Source organism: Panulirus ornatus, chromosome 49 (genome assembly GCF_036320965.1).
Source record: "Panulirus ornatus isolate Po-2019 chromosome 49, ASM3632096v1, whole genome shotgun sequence".
Taxonomy (NCBI): domain Eukaryota; kingdom Metazoa; phylum Arthropoda; class Malacostraca; order Decapoda; family Palinuridae; genus Panulirus; species Panulirus ornatus.
Genome location: NC_092272.1, coordinates 6952135 through 6968626, shown reverse-complemented (window position 1 = coordinate 6968626; position 16492 = coordinate 6952135). Strand labels below are relative to the sequence as shown.

Here is a 16492-nt window from a genome sequence, read left to right as displayed (position 1 = left end):
AAAACCTAACTTCTGCCACACAACCATGGCAGCGTAGGGCAACTCTTACCAGCTGAGCCCCCCAGCTCCCGTGGGCGTCAGGCCCTTGCCTCTTCAAGACTTGGGAGTCCCTACCCATTTCCTTTTCCTTTATTACTTTCCTCTTTTCCTTTTCATCTCTTGAACAGTAGCGACACACAAGTACATACACACGAGGCCGGTCAGGTACATACACACGAGGCCGGTCAGGTACATACACACAAGGCCGGTCAGGTACATACACACGAGGCCGGTCAGGTACATACACACGAGGCAGGTCAGGTATTATACACAGATAATGTCGGTCAAAATTCAAAGCCAGATTATAGCCAATGTTTCTCTATTTTTCAGTATGTTTTTATCGGGAATGAAAACTCCAATGTAGCTTACGACTTTCCACACATCAGGCCTAACCCATCATGCGAGAACACAAGTGAATGATGGAAATATGTATTTGTTTCTGATTATGTCTGTAGTTTGGAATAAAGAAAAAAAACTTTTTCTCTAAATATCGAGAAGTTGGGATGTCAAGAAAAAGTTACTCTTGTTTTTTTTTCATGTAAAAACAAGAGTGTGGAAGACAACTGGGGTTGGTTTCGAGAAAAACAGGACAGACCAGGAGGTGTGCCCACCATTCCACTTAACTTCTAACATTATCCAACACGTCCCAGTGGAATTTATCGCCATATCATAAAAGTTATAACTACATGTAAATGAGAATATCACTCTCGTATATATCATTATTTTCTGTGACAATGTAACAATATCGTGGCAATGAGAATATCAAGTAAATATCTTTATCTCTGCAAATATCAAACATTTACATTCTTATCAGCACAACAAACAAATCAACACTTATTTTGTGACGATCAAACACCCACATTGTCATCACTGCGGCCAATAAATACTACAATTGTTATCAATATGACAATGAAATACCACTGCATCAATCAACCACTTAAACTGTAATTGTGACGACAAACCACTCAACTCTTCCCCATTACCTATGATAGTCCCCTTCCTAATCTACCTCCCTCCCTCGTCCTTATTCATGTAAACTGTACCAACAGGTCTACCTTCATCCATTCATTGATTATCTCTTCATTATCACCTTCCACGCCACATTCAAATCAATCATTTACATCCAATTATTCCAACGCCGTAGTGCCCCCATTACGCATGTCACCCATTTCCTGTCGCCCGTCCCTTATTCGCACCTCTGCATGACCTCCACTGTTCATTCATCACACCGCCATTCACCAACTTCTTCCCATCAACAAGGAATTACTTCAACATATCCGCCACTGTTAATCATCGACTTCAATCAATTTCTTCCCCCGTCCATTCTTGCTCCTTCAGTCTTTCATTCACACTCCCTATTAATCAGTTCGTTCATTATCCTCTTACTTTACACATTCATTCTCTTCTCATTCCTTAGCTTCATTCTTTCTTCTCTCATTTAATTACTTCATTTATCACTAATTCTCTTCTTCTCCTTTCATTCAACAATTTCTGCCCACCATTCCACATTTCCTAACTCCTCCTCCATCATCCCTGCCAAACAATTCGTGCCACTTCTCTTCCACTCTCCCTTCCGCTAAACCTTCTGCGCCTTTCCCATCTTTATTCACTTCCTCTCCCTCTGCCCACCGCTCTCCCTCCCACCCACGTAAATCGATGCCTCTTTCTCGCTTTCTCATACTAAGCCTTCATATCCTCTCCTTCCTTCCTTACATCCTTCCTCACACCTTCCCCAGCTCGGAACCTGTCCTGCAGGACTTATCCTTCCCACCAGATCCTTCCCTGCCTCTATCCCTTCTTTCCAGGCCCTATCCTGGCCTCTCCCTTCCCTCCAAATCCTCCCCTATCCCCCTCCCTCCCAAGCCCATCAAAGGAAGGACTTGCTGTTGTACCAGCAAACATGGACACAACCTTCCTCACACAAACCCACATTATGGAAATATTCTCCTTCACACTTTCTCATAAAATTTCCGGGGCAGTAGACTCTCTCTCTCTCTCTCTCTCTCTCTCTCTCTCTCTCTCTCTCTCTCTCTCTCTCTCTCTCTCTCTCTCCACTACAGGGTCTTTCCTCTGGTTTCCTTCCGACACCTCGTTATGCAGGAGGGTGAGTGGGGGTGGTTAAAGGGTCGTTCCTTCTGCTCTCCTGCCACCGGAGCTGACGACCGACCTCACGATGCTGTTACTGTCCTCCAGCAGATAACACTATCATGAGCCATCAGCTCTTCTGTTTATCTGTCTTGCCCATACATTCCGGCCCCATCACCTCGTCCCTGAACCACAGGGATGATCTACCCATCACCTAAAGTACAGACGCTCCCAGCCCATTACTATATGCCACGGGTTTTATATATATATATATATATATATATATATATATATATATATATATATATATATATATATTCTGAAAGTATAGTAAAATTAGAACATGACACAAGACACTTTTCAAACCTTTCAATACACCTAAATCTGCGTCTGGGGAAGTAATTAATAATAATGAACATTATAACATAATAATGAACATAATAACGAAAATTTCCTGACACTAAATAGCGATTACAACACAAACAACACCCCCCCCCCCCCAAGCCGCTCACACATCCTTTGAATGTCATAAATTTTCCGATGAAAATAAATGAAAAAATAAAAAATGAAAGTAATGAAAAAAAAACGAATAATGAGAAGCTTCAGAAAAGGATAAAAATGTAATCAGTAAATAAATTAGCTAAGATTTCTTTTGTTAATTAATGGTCTTCTGTGCAGGGAAGAGCTTTTAAATGTTCTGTGTGGTTTAATTTGGTCTTATTGAGGTTAATTGTCTTGTTGAGCTGGAGTGGGAAATGGAAAGGATCTGGGGAGAGTGGCTGGCTTGTAGGGAGAGCATGTGAGAGGGTTGTGGTTGTGAGAATGTGAGTAGAGCATATGGGAGAGTGATAGAGAAGTGTGTAAGAGAGTTGTAGGTAAATCATGTGAGAGAATTGTGTGGGAAGAGCATCTGGGAGGGTTGTGAGTAGCCTGTGGTAGGGTTGTGGGGCGTGTATGTGAGGGGGTTGTGATAGAATGTGATTAGAACATAAAGAAGAGTGATAAAACAGTATGAGTTGTAGGGAGAGCATGTGAGTGGGTTGTGGGGTGAGCATCTGGAAGGGTTGTGAGAAGCTTGTGGGCTCTTGTTCTGCCTCACTGCTTGTTTTCACCGTCACACTCTGTCCTCACTCCCAAATCGCTAATATTCACTTCCATCATATCTACTTTTTCTCGAACCACACTGTCTCTTCTCACTGTCACAATGTTTTATTTCACTGCTAAGATGTTCTCACTATCATAATCTCATGTCTACTGCGTCATCGTTCTCACTAAACCAACATGTTGGTACAAAGTGGCGGTTTTCACTGCCACAAGTGTTGGGTTTCACTGGTGTTGTTCCGACTGTTACAGTGTTTCCCTGCAACACTTTACCAACAGTAATTCTGTTTCCACCGCCCTAATGTAGTTTTACACTGTCACAGTCCTTGTTTTCACTGTCAGTTTTGTTTTCACAATGCATTTTCACTGCCACAAATGTTTGTTATCACCGCCATAACTTTTATATTCACTGAAAAAAAATATTTCATGTCAATATTTTCACTGCCAAACTATTTGTTTCCAGTACCATTTATTTTCACTCTAATTATGCTTCCAAAGCCACACTGTTTCCACCCAAACAATGTTTATACTGTCATAATGTGTGTTTTCACTGCCAAAACGTCTTCAGCGTCAATCACTGTCGTATTGGTTGTTAACGAAGATACAATTGTACAATTATTGTTTTCACCGTAATTGTTTGCTTTCACTGCTACAGTTTGTTTTCACCACCACAGTCATTCTACCCTCACTGTATGTTCTCACTGTCACAATGTTTTCAGCCTCACAAATGTTTTCACTGCAACGATGTTTGCTGAAACTTCCAGAGTCTTTTCAGTGTCACTGCTTGTTTTCACTGCTACAGTGTTTTCACGGTCACACTGCAAGCCAGCCGTCAGTGTCACAATACATGTCTTAACAGAATAATAAAAAAACATTTCAGTCGGATATTTTTTTATTTCACAACTACAACATTTTCACCATCACATATTATCATTGCATAACTTTATTATGATCTCATGATTCTGTCAGTGACACACACACACACACACACACGACACACACACACACACACACGACGACAGACACAGACACACACACACACACACACACACACACACACACACACACACACGACGACAGACACACACACACACACACACACACACACACACACACACACGACGACAGACACACACACACACACACACACACACACACACACACACACACACACACACACACACACACACACACGACGACAGACAGACAGACAGACACACACGTCTCTCGAGTTCCCCCCCCCCCCTCCTGCACTTCCTGTCCGCCCCCTGCCCCACCCCTCCTACTGAGGAGGTGCCTCGACCCCCCCCCCCCCACTCCCTTACTGTGTGTGTGTGTGTGGGGGGGGGGAAGGGGGTGCATCATATCGACGCGAGGCCCGACAACTTCCGACCGACCGACCGACCGACCGACCGACCGACCAGCGGCGCCGTTAAAGGTGAAGCTTGGCGAGGTCTCGTCCGTCCCGACCACCAGCGGCAGCGGCGGGTCAAGGACGACTCCACGTTCGAGGACCACCTCCACCACCAGGAGGAACAGTAGTAAGTGAAGGATGAGGAGGAAGGATAGAAATAATGACGTCATAGAATCAGGATCAGAATGATGATGAAGACAGAAAACGGTGGGAGGGAGTAGCGCTGTGATGAGAGAGACAAGGTTTGACGTAGAAGATGGAGGGAAGGAGAGAGAGAGAGACAGATGGTGATGATGACCGGGGCAGGAGAGGACGAGAGGGAAACATCACAATAAACTAAACTAAACAATACAAAGGAAACAAAAGACACAACAGGATACATATAATAATACAACCATAACCATGATAACAAAACTGGTTGTGACTCAGAGGCCAAACTCGCACCATCTGAGCGAGCAACACACTGGGATATAAAGACCCACTGGTGTCCACATGTGTAACAACAACACATAACTCTGCACGTGTAGTGACCTGAGAGTACATGCCTGAACCCACGACTGTATGATCACAACACATCCAGTGTGTGTCACTGTGCACCACACACATGAAGTGTGTGCATCAACACCTTCTGTGTTGATCGACCGTAAAGATAAATAATAAGTGACTTTAATGGTCAAAAACCAACTCGTTAGATCAGGGTTGATTACGTATATTTTGAATGGCACGTGTTGTTCCTTTGAACAAAATAAAAATGTTATCGTTCAACTCATCACATGAAATAACCTCTGCAGGAGAGGGATGAAGAACGTGCTATACCGGCAAGGCTGTGCTATCATCACATCGCTAAGGTTGACCCACCACGGGAATTACATTATAAAAACATCCACTTGACGATAATTATAATTCTCAAACACTCCTGACTTCCAGCTCCTTCAAACCGACCCTTGGCCTTTGACCTGACCCTTCAGGTTGGTACTGGCGCGCTCGAGGGTCGTACTGGAAGGTCTTAGCGTGGTGCCAGCTGGGAAGAGACTCGATATACATAATATAAGATCAAGTCTTAATATGCTGACCATGTAGCGTCCCACACGCTACCTTGAAGTAATAAGAGGTACTCTATATGTGTGTTTCATGGAGTGTTTGTGCCACCTCCAGTGTGCTACAGAAATAGGATGAAACATTGTTTGGAATATATCGCTCACCATATCTACATAAATCTGCAGGTGAAGAAAATAATGGTCAGTACGAATACTTACTTGTGAGTAACTAAGACGAGACTTTGCCCAAAAGGCTGGGCTAGCGCGTCGCGCTCACCACAGGGAGAGAAGAGGGGAACAAGTGTATGGTGTATGAAGGGAAATGTTCTACCCACCTTAGTACCTCATTATCTACCCCTTTACATATACATCAATGTATATGTATTAGTAAGTGTATATATTACCAGAAAATGCTACATAAAACATACATACAGTATGCATGGTAAAGCCACGAGAGGGCTTTCATAAACAGGAACTTTATTCTTAGCTTCCGAGACTTCGCTGGACACTGTAGATTTAGTCCTACTTTAGCTGTTAGATGATAGAAACATACTTCATGAAGTTATAAATAAACATGGGTACAGACGCTGCTGAATATAGCTATACACCTAAACTGGTTTTTAGTTTATAGAAAAGCGAAGGTTTGTAGAATCGTCCCGGGGACTGAATACAGACGCCACCTTGGTGGGTTGGGGCAAGGGATATACATACATACATACATACATACATACGTACACTTGTGGCTTGTGGCAGTCTGTACGTTAACTCTCTCCTCCTCCTCCTCCTCCTCCTCTTCTTCTTCTTCTTCTTCTTCTTCTTCTTCTTCTTCCTCCTCCTCTTTTTTTCTCTTCCTCCTCCTCTTTTTTTCTTCTTCTTCTCAACAGTTTTCCGCTAATAGTCATATATCAAACTACTCTCAAACGACGGTACAACCCTTGAATACTAAAGTACGACCACTGAACACGACGGTACGACTCTAGAACGACAACACCACGAAGTTACTTATGGGTCTCATCGTCGCCTTCAAGAGCTGAACTGTCGTGCGCATGGGGAGTCGTCCCGTCGTGCTCATAGATCGTGTCGTCATGCTCATAGGTCGTACCGACGTGCCGGAGGGTCGCGCCGTCGTGTTCGAATGTCGTACTGTCGTCCTCAAACATCGTACTGTCGTGCTCGAGGGTCGCACCGCCGTGCTTAAAGGGGCGTACCGTCGTACATCCGGTACACTCCTCCTGCCTATTGATTTAACCAATATTGGACGGCTGAATTCAGATATCGGCAACTACCCGTAAAATCACTGGATAGAAAAGAATTAAATTGCAAATGGCCTCCATGGCTCCCAGAGGCACGCTGCTGCCATCTGGTGTGATATAAGAAAACCTTTTAAAGGAAAGTAAGGCTTAATACCATTATGGAAATGAACACTTTACTCTTCATTACAATCTTAACAGAAAAAGAAAACAAGAAAATAAATGCAAACACAAATGAATAAATATACGATTATCATTATTATCATTATCATCATTATCATCATTATCATAATCTGTAAATCTGGCGAATATTGTATCTTTCGTTCTCTATCTCAAAATTAGTTTGTAATATAAGTACATTTTGCGAAAAATCTGTTTCGAAGAAGAAGAAGAAGAAGAAGAAGAAGAAGAAGAAGAAGAAGAAGAAGAGAAGAAGAAGAGAGAGGAGGAGGAGGAGGAGGAGGAGGAGGAGGAGGAGGAGGAGAGAGTTAATGTACAGACTGCCACAAGCCACAAGTGTATGTATGTATGTATGTATGTATGTATGTATGTATGTATATCCCTTGCCCCAACCCACCAAGGTGGCGTCTGTATTCAGTCCTCGGGACGATTCTACAAACCTTCGCTTTTCTATAAACTAAAAACCAGTTTAGGTGTATAGCTATATTCAGCATCGTCTGTACCCATGTTTATTTATAACTTCATGAAGTATGTTTCTATCATCTAACAGCTAAAGTAGGACTAAATTTACAATGTCCAGCTACGTCTCGGAAGCTAAGAATAAAGTTCCTGTTTATGAAAGCCTCTCGTGGCTTTACCATGCATAGTGTATATACGTCTATATATAACGCGAGGGTCGTTCTTTGTGCCTATAATTACATGGGAAATGTTTCTATCAATACAACAATGTGTGTGTCTGTGTTTGTATCTCACCTATTATCCACATGACTGATACTGTAATTAACAATAATGATGGCCTGACCTTTGACCTGACTCTGAGGGGGTTAGGTCAGAGGCTGATCTATCAGACTGAAAGCTCATTCGCCTCGTTTTCAAGAGTCGTACTCTATAGTGTTGCACGTACATTACCGAGGGTCGTTCTGTCGTCCTCAAAGGTCGTTCACTTGTGTTCTTCGGGTCGTACCATTCTCCCAACGGTCATAACATCGTGATCTAAAATACTACTGTCTTTTTCAAGGGTCGTACATGTTCCAGGGTCGTCCATCGTCTTCTAGGGTTGTACCATCTTAACTAGGGTCGTACCATCATAACTAGGGTCGTACCATCATAACTAGGGTCGTACCATCATAACTAGGGTCGTACCATCATAACTAGGGTCGGACCATCGTACTGTGAGACTGTGTCAATATGAGACACACACAGGTCAATGGTCGACGTCGAGCCACGGAATTACTTTAATTTCTTCCTCTTTTCTCACGTCGTCTGTCGCAGCACGAGCCCGCCCCTCATTGTCCGATCTTCTCACTTTCATCCGATCCTTACCCTGTCCTCTAATCCTTACCCTAATCCATCTAATCCTTCCCTTAAATAATCGACTATTTACATGACACCATCAGATTTGTAGTGTGTGCATCCACATATTCATTATCGCTCATCCTTACCTAAATCAACAGAAGCCTTACCCTAATATAACTAAAATTTACCTAGTGCTTGCCCAGAGTCCTTCATTGCTCCCCTACACTGATATCCTCTCCTGGATCACTATATACTTACCCTACATCTACCTTAAATCACTTATATCCCAACTTTACCCAGTCCTTACCTTTCGATGGGTAAACCTTAATTCTGATCATCTAATATCTATCTACTTTCTATCTATTCTATTATTCTTTATTCTTGTCCAAATTTTCCCTATCTAATCATTTTCCAATCACTCAGTCCTTATCCTACAGCATCTAATCCTTTATCGAATACTTCCTTTATCCAATCGTTACTCTAAATTATCAAATCCTTCATCTATATTAACATTTCTCCAAACCCCTTAACCAATTTTGATCTCCTTCTCTTTCAATACACTCTCTTTTATCTTTAACCTCCACATCTCCCTACCCTCACTGTGTGTGTGTGTGTGTGTGTGTGTGTGTGTGTGTGTGTGTGTGTGTATGTGTGTGAGGTTCTCTCTACCATTCATACAAGCCTCGTTTGCTTAATGTGCCACGGGCGGTTATTCACGATCTCGTTATTCATCTCTTATTCATACACCGCTTACGACTGCGCCTCTTACGCTACATACACTCTTGGTATATATTTCGTTATACATTTTCTCACATCTTTCTCTGTATACATCGAATGTCCAGTCAAATCATCCACTCCTTAAGCAGTGGACACTACTGCTATACACTGGACATTGCTATACACTGGACATTGCTATACACCCTGGCTTAACAATCCCTTGCTATAATATGTACAATTACGTATTGGCTATTGTATATACTACTATAAAACGTTATAATCTGGCTATAAAATATCGCATTATATAATCTTAAAACCTTCCTGTACAATGGTCTAACACTTCCCAATCATCATACGTTGAATCATTTATACAGTCTACTAAAAAATTCTACGGAATTCATGCTTAAATCATACATAACTCTGGGGTGAGTGTGAAGTGCTCAACCACCGCAGGGTCTTCTGCAGGAGTCGAGACCTAACCTCGGGGGTATTTACATAGTTGCAAGAACATGACCTTGTTAAGAAACGTGATGTATATAAGACAGTTCAACAATCACGTGGAAACCAGAGACAGAAACCAAGATAAACAAACAAGAAAGACATGAACGATGGAAAAATATACACAGAGAGATAATATGGAAATGCAGCTGTAACACAACACACAACACATAAACAGAGCAATAGAAAACGGGGAGTGTGGAAGGAAAACGATTCGTCATTTTATCGCTGATGCTAACTAAAGCTTATACGGGTGAATAAAAATGGATTGTCTTCCCTGAACACAAGTCGCTTTCAGCTGTGCTTGTAACAACGCAAGGACAAGTTCCTGTCTGCTCGTAACAACCTTTAAACAAGCAAAGTCTATTCTGATATCGCTCGTAACCCCCTTAAACACAAGTGTCCTTTTTGCTTATACTTTTCATCATAAAAAACGTTTTTGTCTTGGTCTGTATCACTTACTACACCATATGTGCGTCTACGAATTTCTCTTGAATAAATCATTTAGTATTATCCTCACATGAATTATCTGATGTTCTCTGATAATCCTGGTTGTAATCATCGAAAATCTTGCTTGTTTAATTCCATAATTAACAAAAATATCGATTTCTACGTAATGACTATCATGAAAATATATGATTATTCTATAATTACCAAGGATGGTAATTATATTACCCATAACTAACCCAGACCTTGATAATTATCTTCCTATATTTACCAATACATTAATAATCCAGGAAGTAATCATCCAGGAACTTAATTATCGATTCAGTAATTACCACGGACCTTAACTGCCCAAGAAACGTGAGAACCTAGTCAACAATTACCCACACCAATTAACTAGACAGTTATCCACGATATGGGGTTTCGAACCCCGGATTAACCTAAGGTACGACTGTCTGCAGGGACACACTCCCACAGGCTCATTAACCCCATCAGTACGACGGCACGACCCTTGAACACGACGGCACGACCCTTGAACACTACGACACGACCCTTGAACACGACGGTACGACCCTTGAACACGACGGTACGACCCTTGAACACGACGGCACGACCCTTGAACACGACGGCACGACCCTTGAACACGACGACACGACCCTTGAACACGATGGCACGACCCTTGAACACGACGGTACGACCCTTGAACACGACGGCACGACCCTTGAACACGACGGCACGACCCTTGAACGCGACGGAACGACATTTGATCATGACGGCACGACTTTGAGCATTATGGTATACAACCCTTGAACACAAAGGTATGATTCCTGAACACGAAGGTACGAGCGTTAACCACGACGGTACGACCCTTGAGCACGGTGGTACGACCCTTGAGCACGGCGGTACGACCCTCGCGTATGATGCCTTGGCCTACGAACTGATCTTCGCACGATGAGGCAAATGTGAACCAAACTAAAATGAAAATAATAAGAGATCGTAAGTCACCCGCATCATCATTTACATTTACCCAGCATCACTAGTACCGATATCTACTCCAAACTAAAAAAAAAGAACTGATTACGTAAAAGCTAAAGATCTAAATATATCAATTTTCTAATTTCACTACTTTCCAATTTACATAAACCATCACACTGATGAACCGATCTACACAGAATATTAACCATTCTATGTGCTATCATGTGCTATCCTCCCATCCCTCCACCTACCCACACTCACTATCATCATCCTCCCATCCCTCCACCTACCCACACTCACTATCATCATCCTCCCATCCCTCCACCTACCCACACTCACTATCATCATCCTCCCATCCCTCCATCTACCCACACTCACTATCCTCACCGCACTCGGCTCTGGTGTGAGGAGTTGTGCACCATCATCACCCAGAGCCATGCGTGGCGCAGCTCCAGGTTACACAACTTAATCAGTTTTGATGATAATTTCAGCGAAAATTATCCAACTTCGGGTAAGGATAGTGTGGACAGGTGGCCAGTGCTGGGGTAGAGTGAACACCAGGATGATCTGCACATGTAGGTAGTACTTAGTGGGTAGGGATCATGTGTACATTGGGATCGTCTCTTTCATCATCTTCGTTACACTGCTGTAATAATCTACCTCTCTATTATGCTTTTTTCTTTTCAATAAAATTCATTCATCATATCTGAATTTTTGTTGACCGCGTTGTTTACCTCGAAAACTTTGGCACACCCATGTACAGTGTTTACACTCGTACAATGTGACACAAGGTAAACATAAACACAGTCACGCACTACCTCACACTGAGAATAAATATAATCATTAACAAAACTGCAACAGATCATTACTGTAATTCGTTCGTAATCATGAATCCTCGTTCCAGTAAACGGATACTAAAGTCTTTGCTGGTTTCCGTCCCGCTCTTCCTGATGAAAACATAGTCAAGTTGGCGAGGAAGTCCTCTCCCTCCACGACGACGCCCATACAAACCGATCCTTCTACTTCCCGGCATCCAACACGGGCATCAACACCATGAAGAGATGAGGGATATCGAGAGGAAGATAAACAAAGGAAGGAACCGCCTATCGGAAAGATACAACCAGGAGTGATAACAGAAAAATACAAACTTTGATATTCAGAACGACACACACACACACACACACACACACACACACACACACACACAGTCATGACCAGCCTTACGTGCTCAGTAACAAAGAACAAATAAACGCAGACAACAAGGGACTCCGCTGAAGAAGCTGGCAATTCAACCATGTACAGTAGACTATGTGCCCGCCTGGGACAGCCAGGGGAGCTATCACCTCCCGAGAATGACCATTAGGCTAGTTCGTCAGGCAGCTGGCACAGTCGACATTGATCCCTGCTTCCCAAAGGACAGGAGGAGCGGCAGCAGCAGTATTCCCAGTCCTTAGTCCTATTCTTATCTTAACTGAAAGAAAACGTCTCCTTGAGGAATATCTCTTGACCATATTTGAGAAAGAGGACTAAAAACGAGAGATTTTAGAGGTGGGGAGGGAGGAGGAGAGACGTGGGGGACACTGGAAAGAATTCGGGAGGAAGGAAGAGGAGGAGGGAGGAAGGATAGAGGGAGGATAGAGGAACGGAGTGGATGAAATAACAATACTCACTCACAGCCAGAGATACAAACGCCAGACTGAAGGAGAACGAACATGAAGGAGAATAAAAGAAAGTCTTCTGGTAACACTGATATCATTTGGAGTTGACGATAGATGGATCGAACCGCCTCCTCCTTCCTTAAGACATTCCAATCCTCTATTCCCGGGTTTTAAAGAGACACTACCATCCCCTCCCGTTCACACTACTATGACCCTTAACGCCAAACGCGGGAGAGGTTCTTTTTCAGATGCCGGGAGACTCCATTGACGCGTCTGTTACTTTCGACCTAAAATATTTGTACAGCTCCTTTCACCATAACTCGATGGAAAGCGTTTTACTCCGAACGAGACAAAGTACTTTTCTTCTTCAGTACGACAGTCAACACATTGGGTGACTTACCAATAATAGCGGCCGAATTCAACACCATAAATAAACTTAAAACCAAACCTGATGAACGCCTCGCTACAGTTCCAAGTCGTAAAGAAACACACACAAAAAAGGTACTATTCTCTCCGTCATCTCTGTGGCTTTTGTACTCAGCACTAAGCTTGGTCTGTGATCTCTTCTGTCATCATGACCTGCCTCAAGACGACCCAGTGGTCCTGATGCTGTTTGTATTTCCCTTCGAAGTGAACAGGAAGACGGTGAGCCATCCCAGCCTACCAGCCAGACAAGCACGGAGAGACCCACGTTACTCTGTGTTGCGCTGAACAGCTTCCAGGAGAGCAGACTTGATTCGCTGGCTAATGTTCTAGTGCTTCTTAAATACTTCCATGGCTTCCCGCCATTGTCCTCCGGCTGATACCAGACACCTACCCGTTGCTCTCGTGTGTGTCACATACCAGCAACACTTATACTGAAACCATAAAAACACTACACAAACAGAAGCTCTTTACAGATTGTTTATACTCCTTCTTCGTCCTCTTCTTCGTGCTCAAGGGTCGTGCAGTCGTACTCCAAGGTCGTGCATTTGTGATTAAGAGTCGTACCGTCGTGTTCAAGGAGTGGAAAAATCATAGAAATATGAGTACACAGTCGCCCCATCGCACAGTCTCATTGCGTTTAAGAACAAGGTATTATTACCTCTACGTCTTACAGTTAACCCACATAAAGCAGTGGTTATCACTACGCGCGAAGTCGGGCTCTTCTTACGTGGGAACTCGCAGTAAATGAGACATCATGTCTACGTGATCTCCAACAGTGAGGAAGTTCATCATTTATGTGTTCAAAGTTCTTGAGAAGACCTATGGTTCTCAGCACACTTAGCCTTGCTTGAGAGGCAGGTCCCTCCACACGTAATTAGCTAAACACGATCATAATCAGTTAATGGCACGTTGGCCATTACGAGCCATCAATTCAATTTCCCATTGATGGACAACAAAGGATATCACTGATATAACAGGTCAGACATCACCTTCCAGTCATCACAAGGCCCAGCCACCGTGTTATGGAGTGGGTAATTAAGACAGAAAACGACGAAGCGTTAGTTTACTAAACAACATCAACAGTTACATAATTACTTATGAAACGAAAAGAATTAAGGACGGTTTCCAGAGGCAGCTCGGCTATAAATCACTTTCGCTTCACATTCCACATCTCAGTCTGGACGACAGCTGTCAAGAGACGGGGACAGAATATCGTCCTCGGCAATAAAGAAATATTGAAAACCTTCTGGATACACGAACATATTATATGACTTTAATCTCTTACCTTTTATCCGCCGGGAGTAATTTTCCTCCTGAATACAATAGCTTTATTGATCACAACGGGTGATATCAACACCAATTGCGCGAATGAATGAACACTTCTTGTACGTCAGAATGAGAGGATACGAGTCATCCCCTACGGATGCTATGGCACACACCAAGTACCGAGGTTCATAGCACGACCTTCACCTCTGTGCTGAACCCGTCCGTGGCTCTGTCTCCACCTGTCGAGATGGAGGGGATCGGCCCCTATATCTCCGCATCCATCATATATATATATATATATATATATATATATATATATATATATATATATATATATATATATATATATATATATATATATACCCACACGCACACACACTGGCCTTCCCTGCGTTACAATGCCCCAGACTGGTTAAACGAGGCAGTTTACAAGCCCTCGGGATGACCAGTCTGTTTACTACAGGCCGCCCTGCTGCAGGGCTGGGTCAAGGGAGACAAACGACCCTGATCAATGTGGCCGCGGGTGACACGGAAAGACCCGGCTGCGAGCAGGAGACGCCTCCCGGATAACAGGTCGACGAACTCGTGTCCGACACCCACGGATAACAGGACCAGTGATAACAGATATCGAAGATAAAGAAACCATGAACAACAGACGCCCTTCAAGAACTTTGGTCACGGAGAGGAGAGGTCTTCCCTGTACAGATTACACTAACGATGATAATGATAACTATATCATTACAAGCTCAACATGAGCCCTCATACTGACAACCTTATCACTTAAGATGGTGAAGGAAAACTTAAAATAATTTGTCACTCGAATCATTTTCTCACCGAATTTAGCCACTAAAATCTCAGAGAGGCGCTTGTGTTCACACCACCAACCTGCTGACACGTGACGACACGTGCCTCACGTGACTCTCCTGACCACTACACTTACCTGTAGTGGACGACACGCGCTAACCCTCCCTCACTGGTGGCACTAGGTCGTCACACATATTCCTCTCTCTCTCTCTCTCTCTCTCTCTCTCTCTCTCTCTCTCTCTCTCTCTCTCTCTCTCTCTGTATCTATCTATCTATCTATCTCTATCTATCCGACTCGGTGAAATCCCAGAGAATCGACTGGTGTTCCCGCAGCCCCTCCCTCCTTCCCTCGCTGGGCCCACCTAGCCTCGGGCTGGTCCGGACATATATCATGTTTTTGTCCATTTGGCTCATAAATAATTCCTCCATGTGTCACAGTTTTTCACACAAGTGTTCAGGTAATCTCCTCTTCGTTATGTTAATAATGATATAAACCATTTATCATGTCATCAAATGGTATATCCTGGCAGTCATTTTTTTTTGCTCATGACACTGGTAAAAACAGGTCACATATCTTCATTAAGGGTATTTAAGAAATCCTCGATTCAAAAGAAAAAAAAAATATCTGACGATATAGCAGTTTTTTAAATGATTTATAAGAAGCCATTTCTGGAAAACAAATTTCCGTGGTAGAATTGTTCATGGTTTTTTTCTCGTCGTGGAAGACGATGTTTCTGCAGGGAAGGGAGGAAGTATGGGAGGGTCTCGTCCCTCGTATGAGAAATACGTTCAGAAATATGAAACACATCTTCGTACGGCTCTCCATTCTGATACGTTCTCATGTTTAATGTCCCCGCGTTCAGCCACAGATAGACAGACAGACACACACACACACACACACATAAACACACACACACACATACACACCTCGGTATTATGGTTACCACATACGCAGTCGCTCAACACCCGACCAAGGTGTTCATCCTCCCTTATGCTTGGGCGTGTTTGCGTGTGCATGAACACGCAAACACAATGAAAGACATGATACATATATAAAGGTTATGAGACGGGGCAACACGAGTGTAAACCTCTCTCCCCGTAACACATTCAGTAACCACAAAGACAAACAGATGTGAAGGCAAGTTTTATAATACATTTCACGTGAAAATTACTCCACACTTGGTGCTATACTAATCACATAAAAACACACAGTTACAAAAACTGCATGACAGGATGATGAAGGTAATAACCACACATTATAACCACAATAAAATCATGTCAGCGGCCACACCCGGAGATAAT

The 16492-nt window shown here is 43.1% G+C and overlaps 1 protein-coding gene across 2 annotated transcripts in view; it reads right to left on the bottom strand.

The window, feature by feature from the left end:
- The window catches only part of unc-13, an 820923-nt gene that overhangs the window by 692096 nt on the left and 112335 nt on the right, over positions 1 to 16492 (bottom strand). The window lies entirely within an intron of this gene.